Source organism: Panthera pardus, unplaced genomic scaffold, assembly GCF_024362965.1.
Source record: "Panthera pardus isolate Hobbes unplaced genomic scaffold, ASM2436296v1 HiC_scaffold_20, whole genome shotgun sequence".
NCBI lineage: Eukaryota > Metazoa > Chordata > Mammalia > Carnivora > Felidae > Panthera > Panthera pardus.
Genome location: NW_026526766.1, coordinates 60,104,579 through 60,115,989, shown reverse-complemented (window position 1 = coordinate 60,115,989; position 11,411 = coordinate 60,104,579). Strand labels below are relative to the sequence as shown.

The 11,411-nt window shown below is 42.6% G+C and overlaps 1 long non-coding RNA gene across 2 annotated transcripts in view; it reads right to left on the bottom strand.

Moving 5' to 3' along the window:
- Nucleotides 1–2,234: 2,234 nt before the first annotated feature.
- The window catches only part of LOC109270106 (uncharacterized), a 36,126-nt gene continuing 26,949 nt past the window's right edge, over nucleotides 2,235–11,411 (bottom strand). For both annotated transcript variants that reach the window (XR_002081433.2, XR_008424259.1), the window contains one exon: nucleotides 2,235–2,283. This is a non-coding gene — a long non-coding RNA (uncharacterized LOC109270106). The remainder of the gene's footprint in view (nucleotides 2,284–11,411) is intronic.

Genomic DNA, 11,411 nt, shown 5'->3' with positions numbered 1-11,411 from the left:
AATGTACAGGTGTTAAGCATATAGTTGGTGAGTTTTAACAAAGGTATACCCATGTGTGACCAACACCCCAATTAAGTTAGAAAGTACATTCCCCTGTATCCCTTCCCATGCCCTATCAGAGGCAACCCTTATCCCAAATGATATCCCCAGGAGATGATTTTGCCTGTTCTTGAACTTCATATGAATGAACTCATACTACAGGTACTCTCTTATATCTGACTTCTTTCACTCAACATGGTACTTTTGAGATTTATCTGGGTTGCTGGGTGCATCAGTAGCTCACTTCTTTGTATTAATGAAGAGTATACTAATGTATAAATACAATGCACCTTGTTTATCCATTTTCTGAGCAAGTTTCTTCTTTTTGGTGACCAGCCTTGTTTCTGAGCTGGAGCAAGTCTTTGCATGGCACTTATGGAGTTTCTTTTACTACGTGGAGTTGAAGGGTAAAAATCTAGGCTTTTTAAAAGACCAGCATAATTTACACACATGCTATAAATGAAAACCAGATGTAATACATGCTCATTTCGGTTTAGGCTATTCCTGCAACCCAGAGGAAGTGAACTAAAAGCCTGTGACAATAACCTACATGTGGGGTAACTCAAGTCCAAATCAGGTTTTTGTGTCTTTGTTGTTGTTGTTGTTGTTGTTGTTGTTTTTTCTGTGAGAGGAAAGAGGGAGGGCCAGGCAGGATATTTCTCAGGAAGACTCAAAAGGGCTTTGTGTCAGATTAGAGGTATGGGATGAAGGAGCACGATGAGACAAGTCCTGTTTCAAGGTGGTCATCTCCCTGTTGAGTCCCTCTTCTCTTTATAGCTTGGGCCAATCAGTCCCTCTGCAGGCTCTGTCCTATTAGGGAATTTAAGAAGCCATGGTTCAGTGGCTCAGCCTGCCCTCCAGGCCCACTTGTACCTTTCATCCTGCTCCTGGTGGCTAAAACCATGGCGTTTTTTTCCAGGCATAGTGACATCGTGGAAAGAACACTGAATTTGGAACCATGTGGACCTAATACCTTTAAAACAAGTAACCACTAAACATAATGAAAGAAACAATCTCTATAAATAGTTGGGCATTCTAGGCCACTGAAAGGGAATGGCCGCCAGAGACTGGCTTCCTCCTAGAACCTTAAAGTCCATTAGACCAGAAGTACTGTCATTCTGGGATAGCTGGGTGATGGGGAATTATTTCAGCTTAATGACAACAAAATATGTCATCTGAGTTGCAGTGGGAAGAACTGTGCTCCAAGAGTAAAGATATCCAGATCCTGGTCATGGTTTTACTGTGTAATTTAAGTTCCTTCCCCTCTCTGTGTCTCCCATTAAATGGAACAGGACTGCATGATCTTTGAGATGCTTCCATCTCTGACATGCTAGAATATAATGCTAGAGGTTATCATGATGTGATATCTGTACAGGATTTGCTAGTGGCATCTTTATATCTAAGACAAGATACCTTTGTTCCCCTTGATACTTAAGTAAATATCCAGAAGTGATAAGTCAAGTGTATTCCAGGAAAAGGAAACTGAGTCGTGTTTCAGTAGTCCTATTGGTACAATCCCAATTCTGGTTGCTGTTAATATTGGGATAAGGGTGTATCAGTGATATTTTGTGAATATAGGACATGTTCTATGGATATCAATGAATAGGATCTCAAAGATCATATACTTCAAATTCTAAGAAGACCCAAACATGAACCTTGGTGCCAAAGAATTCACCTCCTCCTGAGATGCTTCATTCCATTTTCATATTGCTCAAATCATTAGGAAACTGTTCGTCAGGTCGAACTGAAATCTTGATTTCACATAACTATCAGTCCTAGCTTTGCTCTCTGGGGCTACAAACTATACCCGTGTTCTTTCTGGCCAAGATTGCAAACTGCTGAAATGTTGGGCAATGTCTTGTCGGCTCTTCATCAACATTTAAAAACATCGCAGTTAGTTTCCAATGTTAAAACATCATGAGATTCTGGCTTCTCTTGAAAGATCAAAAAAATCTGTATCATTTCCTCCCCAATATGATTTTTCTCTTTTTTATTAACAATTCAGTTTTGTTTCAGTCCCTATCCTCTCTGCTTCAGCCCATGTGCTTTGGGAGAGATTGATCCCAGCCCTGGTCTATAACATGGCGTGCAAACTAGTCCTACTTCATCAGCATAGTCCCACCTCTTGTCACCTTTGTTGATTCAGAAGCTGGCACTGTCTTAGACTGGGGTCCCTGGGAACAGAATCCAAGATGGAGAATTAGAACACACAGGTTTATTGAGGAGAGTTCTCAGGACAGACACCTGTGGGGACATGAAGAGAACAGAGTGGGCGTGAGAAGCTGACCAGCTAACTGCAGTGTAGTTACAACCAAGGCCTCAGCTGATCCCACCAGGAACTTGAGAATGGGGATGGCCTTTCAGAATTGTCCCAAATTGAAGTACAGGAGCCAGGCATTTGTATTCCTACATCAACCAGTTGCTGGCCTCAGGCTGCACCCGGGAAGAGGTAAAACTTTGTAAAACCTTGGGGGAAGTGGCTTTTTGAGACCTGAGACTGACTGCCAGAATATTCCTAGCAGCTATGCCTGCCCTGAAAAGGGGAACTGAGGAGACCTCCCCAGTATCCACTACAGGCACATGACCCAATCTAGACCAACAGAGGTTTGCTAACGAGGCTTCCAGAAATGACTTTCACCTGTCTGGATATGGGTGAGGAGCTTGTGGACTGTTGGCAGCCAACTCACATGGAAGTCAGCATTGATGACATTGGTGTTCGGCTGAATCAAACCAACCTGGAAGCTTGAGTCACCCTGGACTTCTGGTGGAAGCTTCATTGTTAAGGCAGTTTTGGGGCTGTGTTTTGATTACTTACAAATTAACATACTTTGATCCATACTGTCAGCCTGGAGCTGGATTCCTGGCAGTAACCTGATAAGTAGGAGCTGCCTCCCTTTCAGATGGGCCACTTGGCTTCCAGTTGACTGGTGCACACCTGGTTTTTAGGGGTGGCATTGGACAGCTAAACCCTAATCTTCTAATACTAGGAACTCAATATATAATGTCTAAAGTGGGAAAACCAAGGTAAAGCAACAGAAACGTGTTTATAAACATGGAGGTAAAAATCAGAAGCTGAGTTGGCGGTAGTTGCTTCTGGGAAGATCTATCAGGGTGATGTGGGATAAAGAGATACAGCTGGTTTTTGCGGGAAGCCTTGTGCTCTTTGGTTTGAGACTCTGAGTATCCCGTGTAGAGCATGCATGCTCTGGAGCATCTTGTGCTGCTCTGTGGCTCTCCCATCTCTTAGTTCTCCTGCCTTCCCCTGGCCTTTCTCCTGGGTAGGGGGTTTCCTTAGTGCTGGTTGAATAATTGTCTTAAGCTACCATCTCTCTCGGTTAACTTATTCACTCTCTCCGCTTCTGGGAGACCTCTTTCCCCGCTCCTGATCTCCCCGCTTCAGCTCCAGGACCATGTTTCTTCCACAGGACCGGCTGGGAGCACCCCTGCCCTATCTCTAACTTGCACAGGGAGATAGCCAAGGTCCCTCCCAGCTCTAACACTCTGTGAAGTCTAAAAACTATATACAAACATTTAACAAGTCATAAGAATAGAACTCTTTTATTTACCTAATGTTCTTAGCCAGTTTTTCTTTTGCCAGAATAGGCATTTATTGAGCAACAACCATGTGCCAAGCTATAATGTGGTTTTACTGTCACGCAACTTTGCTGTTTTAACATCTTGTGCCCCAAAGTTTTTGTTTCCTCAGGTGAACCATCTATAAAATGTATGTATATAAAGTTATAAGGATTAAATGAGTCAATGTTTGTAAAGCCCTTTTAAAAATACTTAAGGGGCACCTGGGTGGCTCAGTCAGTTGAGCATCTGACTCTGGATTTCCACTCAGGTCATGATCTCACAGTTTGTGGGTTCAAGCCCTGCATCAGACTCTGTGAGAGCCTGCTTAGGATTCTCTCTCTCTCTCCCTCTCTCTCTGCTTCTTCCCTGTTTGCACACGTGCTCTCTCTCTCTCAAAATAAATGAATAAAAAAACTTTAAGTACTTAATATAAAGTTATTAATTGGTACCACATTTGGAGAGCTGTGTGTGTGTGTCTGTGTGTGTCTGTGTGTGTACTGGGATTTTGGGGTAATGAGAAATACTCCCGCTCTTAAGAGTCACCTTTTAGGAGAGACAGATACATTAACAAAAAAAAAAAAAAAAAAAAAAAAAAAAAAAAAAAAAAGATTTATTGTGAGTAACTGTGATACAATTCCTTGCATCAGGAATATGATATAAGGAATATCACCAAAGTACTATAAGAACCCAGACTGGGGGAAAGGGGCCAATTCTTCCTGGGGTAGGGTTGGGGCTGGAGGCCCAGGAACATTTCACCAAGGGAGTGTCATTTTTAGATGGGCTTCAAAGATAAGTAGTAGCTTTCCAGGCTGATAGAAAGGATAAGGCAAAAGGATAAAGCATTAGGCAAAGTCCAAAGAAATGGTTTTAAATAGCCTCGCTTGTCCAGGAAATAAGAAAAATGTTTCCTAACTATAAGAATTATAGCTATTGAAAGGGCCTCACAAACAGGAGAACTTCCATGACTAGAAAACCCTCAAGAAGCTTAAAAATTCTGCATAGGAAGAATTTCTTATGCGGGACAATCTGCAAACTTTCTCCCTCTCTCGTTTTTTTTTTTTTTTTTAATGTTGTAAAATTCACGTAACTTAAAACTCACCATTTTAACTATTTAAAAAAAATTTATGTTTATTTATTTTTGAGAAAGAGAGAGAAAGAGACACAGAGTGTGAGCAGGGGAGGGGCAGAGAAAGAGGGAGACATAGAATCTGAAGCAGGCTCCAGGCTCTGAGCTGCCAGCACAGAGCCCAACACGGGTCTCCAACCCATGAACTGTGAGATCATGACCTGAGCCGAAGTCAGATGTCTAACTAACTGAGCCACCCAGGCACTCCCCGTTTTAACTATTTTAAAGTATACAATTCTGTGACATTTCGGAAATTCACAACCACCACTACCTAGTTCCAGAACAGTTTCCTCACCCCAAAAGGAAACTCTGTACCCATCAAGCAATCGCTCTCCCTTCAGGGCCTCCCCTGATCTCTGGCAATGGCTTACCTGTGTTCTGTCTCTATAGATTTGCCTGTTTGGGACATTTCATATAAGTTGAATCATACAGTATGTAGTTGTTCAATACTGTGAGAAAGACAAATAACACCTTAATATTATTATACAAACAATTTGGTCTTATGGACCTCCTGAAAGAGCAGCAGGATCCCTGAGAGGTCTGCAGATGAGACGTTGAGAACTGCTAGTCTAGGTCATGCAAGGCACGGGGTACCAGGTCCCCAGTACAGCTTCTAACCTAGCACAAGGTGATTATCATGGCCCCATGTCCAACCTGAGGCCCGCCCTCTCCCAGCTCCTCATCACCCTTGTAAACCCTGCCAGCCGTTTTCTGCAGAGTTGAGATTAGCAATATAGCAATGGGTTCACATCTAAACTGCTCAAACGAACCAAGCATCGAAATGGGGACACATTTTTATTAGTAATAAGTCGAACTGGTGCAGCCACTCTGGAAAACAGTATGGAGGCTTCCTCAAAAAATTAAAAATAGAACTGCTCTACAACCCAGCAATTGCACTACTAGGTATTTATCCAAAGGATACAGGTATGCTGTTTTGAAGGGACACATGCATCCCAATGTTTATAGCAGCACTATCACCAATAGCCAAAGTATGGAAAGAGCCCAAATGTCCATCGATGGATGAATGGATAAAAAAGATGCGGTGGGGCGCCTGGGTGGCTCAGTCAGTTGAGCATCTGACTCCGGCTCAGGTCATGATCTTGCAGTCCGTGAGTTCGAGCCCTACGTCGGGCTCTGTGCCAACAGCTCGGAGCCTGGAGCCTGTTTCGGATTCTGTGTCTCCCTCTCTCTCTGACCCTCCCCTGTTCATACTCTGTCTCTCTCTGTCTCAAAAAAAATAAATGAACATTGAGAAAAAATTAAAAAAAAAAAAGATGTGGTATATATATACACATACAATGGAGTATTACTTGGCAATCAAAAAGAATGAAATCTTGCCATTTGCAACTATGTGGATGGAACTGGAGGGTATTATGCTAAGTGAAATTAGTCCGAGAAAGACAAAAATCATTATGACTTCACTCATAGGAGGACTTTAAGAGACAAAACAGATGAACATAAGGGAAGGGAAACAAAAATAATATGAAAACAGGGAGGGGGACAAAACAGAAGAGACTCATAAATATGGAGAACAAACTGAGGGTTACTGGAGGGGTTGTGGGAAGGGGGATGGGCTAAATGGGTAAGGGGCACTAATGAATCTACTCCTGAAATCATTGTTGCACTACATGCTAACTAACCTGGATGTAAATTAAAAAAAAAAAAATTAATTAAATTAAAAAAATTAAAAAAAATTAAAATCTGAATGTGGTTAAAAAGAAACCAAGAACAACAAAAAACACAAGTGTACTGCATCCTTACTTCCAATAAAATTCTGATCACTTCCTGCCACTATCATTACAGTTTATAATCACAGTAATTACCTTTTACCTGTGAGGAGAGCCGTCATGTATTTTTGAATATCAAGCAGCAGCCATGCTATAAATTGCTAGCCCCTTTCTCTTCTAATGATCACGGCTGATTTTATTCTTCAAGTATTCTCAGAGTAATTAGCATGCTTATTATACAGCATATTCAAATGTTAATGTGCATGCCATACTGACGCTATTGTGAGACCCATTTTGCTCAGGAGCTAAAATTATGTTGCCATTCTGCTTGGTGCTAGAGGTTCTGTGCTTGAAACCTGTTTTCCACATGCAAGGAGCCAAGGTTATTTAATTAGAATGCTGAGCTAGAATGAGAAGAATCTGACACTTAATATAGAACCTGCAAGCTAAACGGGGTCAGCAAGTGTAGGGCCTACACATTTGAATGAGCCATCCATCACGATAGAGACAATCCATATTTGAGCAGACTGGCTTTGGGGCATGTTTAACATTGTTCCTCCAGGGTCTCTACCAGACTCTGCCTCTGTAGATTAAACTGCCAAAAATCACAGTTCAATTGGAAATATTTTCCTCCCACTGAGCTGAAGTCTGCTTGAATTTTCACTCATTTGTTTTTTGCTCTGCCCTCTGGAGCCCCTTAAAGCATGTCTGCTCTCTGTTCTGTTACTGCCCTGCAGAGACTGAGGACAGTGACCCTGTCCCTATGGTCCGCTCTCCTAAGGCTCAGTTGTTCCAGTTCATATATGATAGGTTTCCTGTCCCTTGACCACTGTGGCTAGTTTATCAATGTCCCTCCCCTTCCCCCACCTTTTTAAAAGTGCGAGCTCAGAACCTGAAACAATGATCCAGGTGTGGTCTGATTGGTATGGAAATGAGCAGATCTCTCTTGGATAAGAACTTGCTTGTTGGATAGGATTCTATAGTACTTTCCCAGAGTATATTACCTTTCTTGGTATCCAACACTGATTAATAATCAGCAAAAAAACACCAAGCTTTCTAAACTGTGCATTGGTACATAGGTAATTAGCCATTTAGACCCAAACACAGGATCTGGGATTTGTCATCATTACATTTCGTCTTGTTAAATTTGGCCAAATGCTTTGGCCTATCAAGAGCCTTTTTTTTGTACTCTGAATCCATCCTTTTCATCCACAAATGTAATCAATCTATTGATACTGCTATCTTTATACAAATCAAAGTTAAAAATGACCAACAGAAAAGGCCTCAGGATGGAGCCCTTTACCTGTTACCAGAGACCTCAAATCCAAGTATTTATTCAAAGTATTTATTGTTATAACCCTCCCTCCCCACCCTCCATTTTTTCCAACTGTCCCATCCTCTAACTCAGGTTGTCAGGGAGGGAAAACATCCAAGAATAGTCCAGGTTACCAACTGGCTAAAGTGGCCGAGAAAAGAAACCAAGGAAAAGGAGTGAATAAGGCCTGTTGAAGGGCCCAATGTGGCAAGACAGGATTCTCTGAATCCTACTTTATCTAGGTATCTGTTGTGATGAGAGAGAAAATCAATAACCAGGAAACAGAACCAATGTTGGAAGCTGGACGACAGCCAATTAGTACATCAAACTGGAAGGACTAGGCAGACGAGAATAGGGACAGGGGAGGGTCACAAGGAGAATGAAGCAAAGAATGAGCATGTAAAACAGAATCCGGGCATGCCAAATGTACTCCAGAGCTGTGCTGTCCAATATGGTAGCCACTAGCTAGAGTGGCTATTTAAGTTTAAAGTAATACGAATTAAGTTAAAAAGTCAGTTCCTCAATCTATTAGTCACATATCAAGTGTTCAATAGCCACATGCAACTAGTGGTCACCCTATTGGATAGTACGGAAGAACATTTCCATCACTGCAGAAAGTTCTATTGGACAGCCCACCTTCAGAGCACTCTAGGTGCCAGACCGGGTAAGATATCATTTTAGTGCATTTGTTTTTCCTTTGCTTTCCTCCAAGACCCAGCTCAAATATCAATTCTTTTGGGAATTTGCCCCATGCTTGGTCTGTAACTGTATGCTATAGGCAGCAGAGTATTCCAAACTGTACAGTTCTTAGTGATAATGCATGAATCCAGATAGGACTTAGCAAGGAGATCTTAGCACAGCTATTTGCCAATCCTTAACCAAAATGTGGCCTTTTTCTATTTGGGGAAGACATCCTCCTTGACAAAGCAATTGGTTTTGGGACTAAGACATGTGGAGCATGAGAGAAGAAGGAAGGAAATACTGGCTCTGTCAGCCAAATCTGCTGACTCCACCTCTGCAGCTTTAAAAATCATTTGTAAAAAAGAGCTTTTGACCTCCTGTCCACAAACATTCCATAGGCCATCTTGACCGGGCAGTCAAGAAGTTGGAAGTCAAGTTGATGCAAGATATCTTGTCATCTTACCTGTGGGCCCTCACTAAAATTTCAGTCTGCCTTCTTTCTCTTTTAATTTCCTGTGCCAGAAGCTCTTAGACCTTCTCATAATAAGATCTATCAACTCTACTCCCTAAATCTCTCTAGAATCCATCCCCTCCTGCAATACTCTCAGTTAATTTGTCTTCCCTCTGTTTCCCCACCCAGCCCTTACACTGCGACCTAACTGCTCAAAGAACCTTACCTGACCATGACATTCTCCTCCCTAAAATCCTTCGGTGCTTCCCATGACATCATACAGGCCTGCTGCTTGGGCCCCCACTACCTTTCTGATTTCAAGTCTTTTCACTCCCTGGTGTGCATCACACCACACACTCCAGCCTCCCTGTTACCCAGAACCAAGCTGTCCTCCCACATCTCTGCCTTTGTACTTGCAGCTCCTGCTGTCTGAAATCCCCACCCCACCCCCTTTCCCCTGGGGAATTTCTACACCCCTGTGAAGGTTCCCTTTAAATCTCTTCTCTTCTGAGAAGTCAACCCAGAGCCCTCAGCCTGACTTAAGAAGTGATCCAGCGGCTATGCCCGAACACCGTCCGGGCTTTGGTCATAACACATCCTGTGTTTGACACTCATGAGTCTGTTTCTCCCACTAAACTGTGAGGTCTTAGGGGAAGGCAGCATGTCTGACTCATCTCATATCCCCCGTGGCAAGCACAGGACCTGACTCATAACAAACACTTACTAAATGCCTGTTAAAATGAACAACAGTCTGTGCCATTATGAGGTTCCACTGTGACTGAAAACTGAGGACTAGGAGGAACCTCTCTCTGTGTGGGTTGCTACTGCTGGGCTCATTAAGGTTCACCCATGCTGATAGAGGCCTGTGGACAGGTGGTCCTTGTCAAGAATGTGGGGAGGAGCAAGAAGATGGCTGTTCCTGCCAAAAGCCCCTGTGCATGCTGGCCCTTCCTCTGCAGGTGGCAGGCACTGCATGGGCACAAGCCCATTCCTTGTTTGTCATGAAAAAGCACAGGATCCCTTGGTGAACGCTCTTGTAGGGACCCATCTGTGGGTAACTCCATAAAAAGAATTATGGGCAAGGTGAGGAACCCTGTCGTAGAATGGAGAGGGATAAAACACTGCTACTCTTGTACAGCACGGGGCATGTCGCTGGTGAGAGAATATAGAGGTAATAGCAACACTCTTTATGTTTTAAAAAGTACACCATACCTTATGGTTACCAAGACACTTCCACTTCTGTTGTCTTCTTTAGCGTGTTATCCATGCTGAGGGGCAGGCAGGAGAGATCTGGGGTTGTTATTTATAGATGCAGAAACTAATAGCCAGAGAGGTCACAGTTTTGAGCAAAAGCCCACAAAAACGAAGTGACTTTCCCAGGGTCATGAAGTAATAATCATAACTATAACAAATGGGGGTTACTTAAAAAGTCTCTGCTGGGTTTTCTTTAGCAAACTGTTTAAAATCAGAAACATTTTCTAGTAAACTGAGTCTGTAGAGGGCTCTCAGGCGTCTCTTGGGAAATGTGACCAGATGAAATTAAAGGTTTCTTCCAGCGATGAGATTCTATGAAATTTAGTGTTTACTGTGTCCCAGGTTCATACAACTCCATAAAGTACAATTACGAGCTTGCTCGTAATTCCCCAAGTAACTATCCCTCCTGCCCAGCCTGGCATCCCTGTCTGACTTAAGAAGTCTCACGCCCAGTACTTATTTATTCCACCACCTGGTCATCAATCTCTTCTTTCCACTCCTTCTACTCCCTACAACATGGCAACTCTATTACTTGATCAATGGTTCACTTCCTCTGTCAGCGATAACTGGGATTTAGAGCCAGAGGCATGATTTCTATATAAGACGAGAAAGCAGAACTGTCATCATGTATTATTGAGATCTTAATTTAATTCCCATTAAAGGGGAATTAAATTGCCTGGATTAGTGAAGGTTCACTCTATTCTTTCCTCTCAGAGAGATGACTAAATCCATTTTGGTGCCATATTTGGTTGTGGGATATGGGAATGGAGGTTTCCATAAGTCAGAGTAGGTGTGTGGTTTTCTAGAAAGGAAAGTCTGCCTTCACTGGATGGACCGATGAAGTTATTTAAGTTCTGTCTGACAGGATTCTCCCCAGTCTCCGTGCATGAGAATGAAGTATTGTACACCCATCTGAACTGGGTGAAAACAGAAGCTAATAGCAGTTCTGTGGAAACAGATACTCTATTTATCTTCTGATCCAAGAGTCCAGGCTCTATCCACTGCACCACACGCCGTTCAGGGTGGTAGTTGCTTCTTCGAGTTAATGTTTACTGAGAAGTGAAGTGCAGTGTCCAATTATAATGATAAAGGCCATATCAATAATAACATATAACCTCCTATTTCTGTTTTCATCATGAAGCCTAAGGCCCTTCAGATAGAAGAATTATGGGCAATTCTGGGTGTTACTGGCAGTCTTTGAGGATGGCTATTCCGTCTGGGTTTGTTTTAATTTCTCTCTTG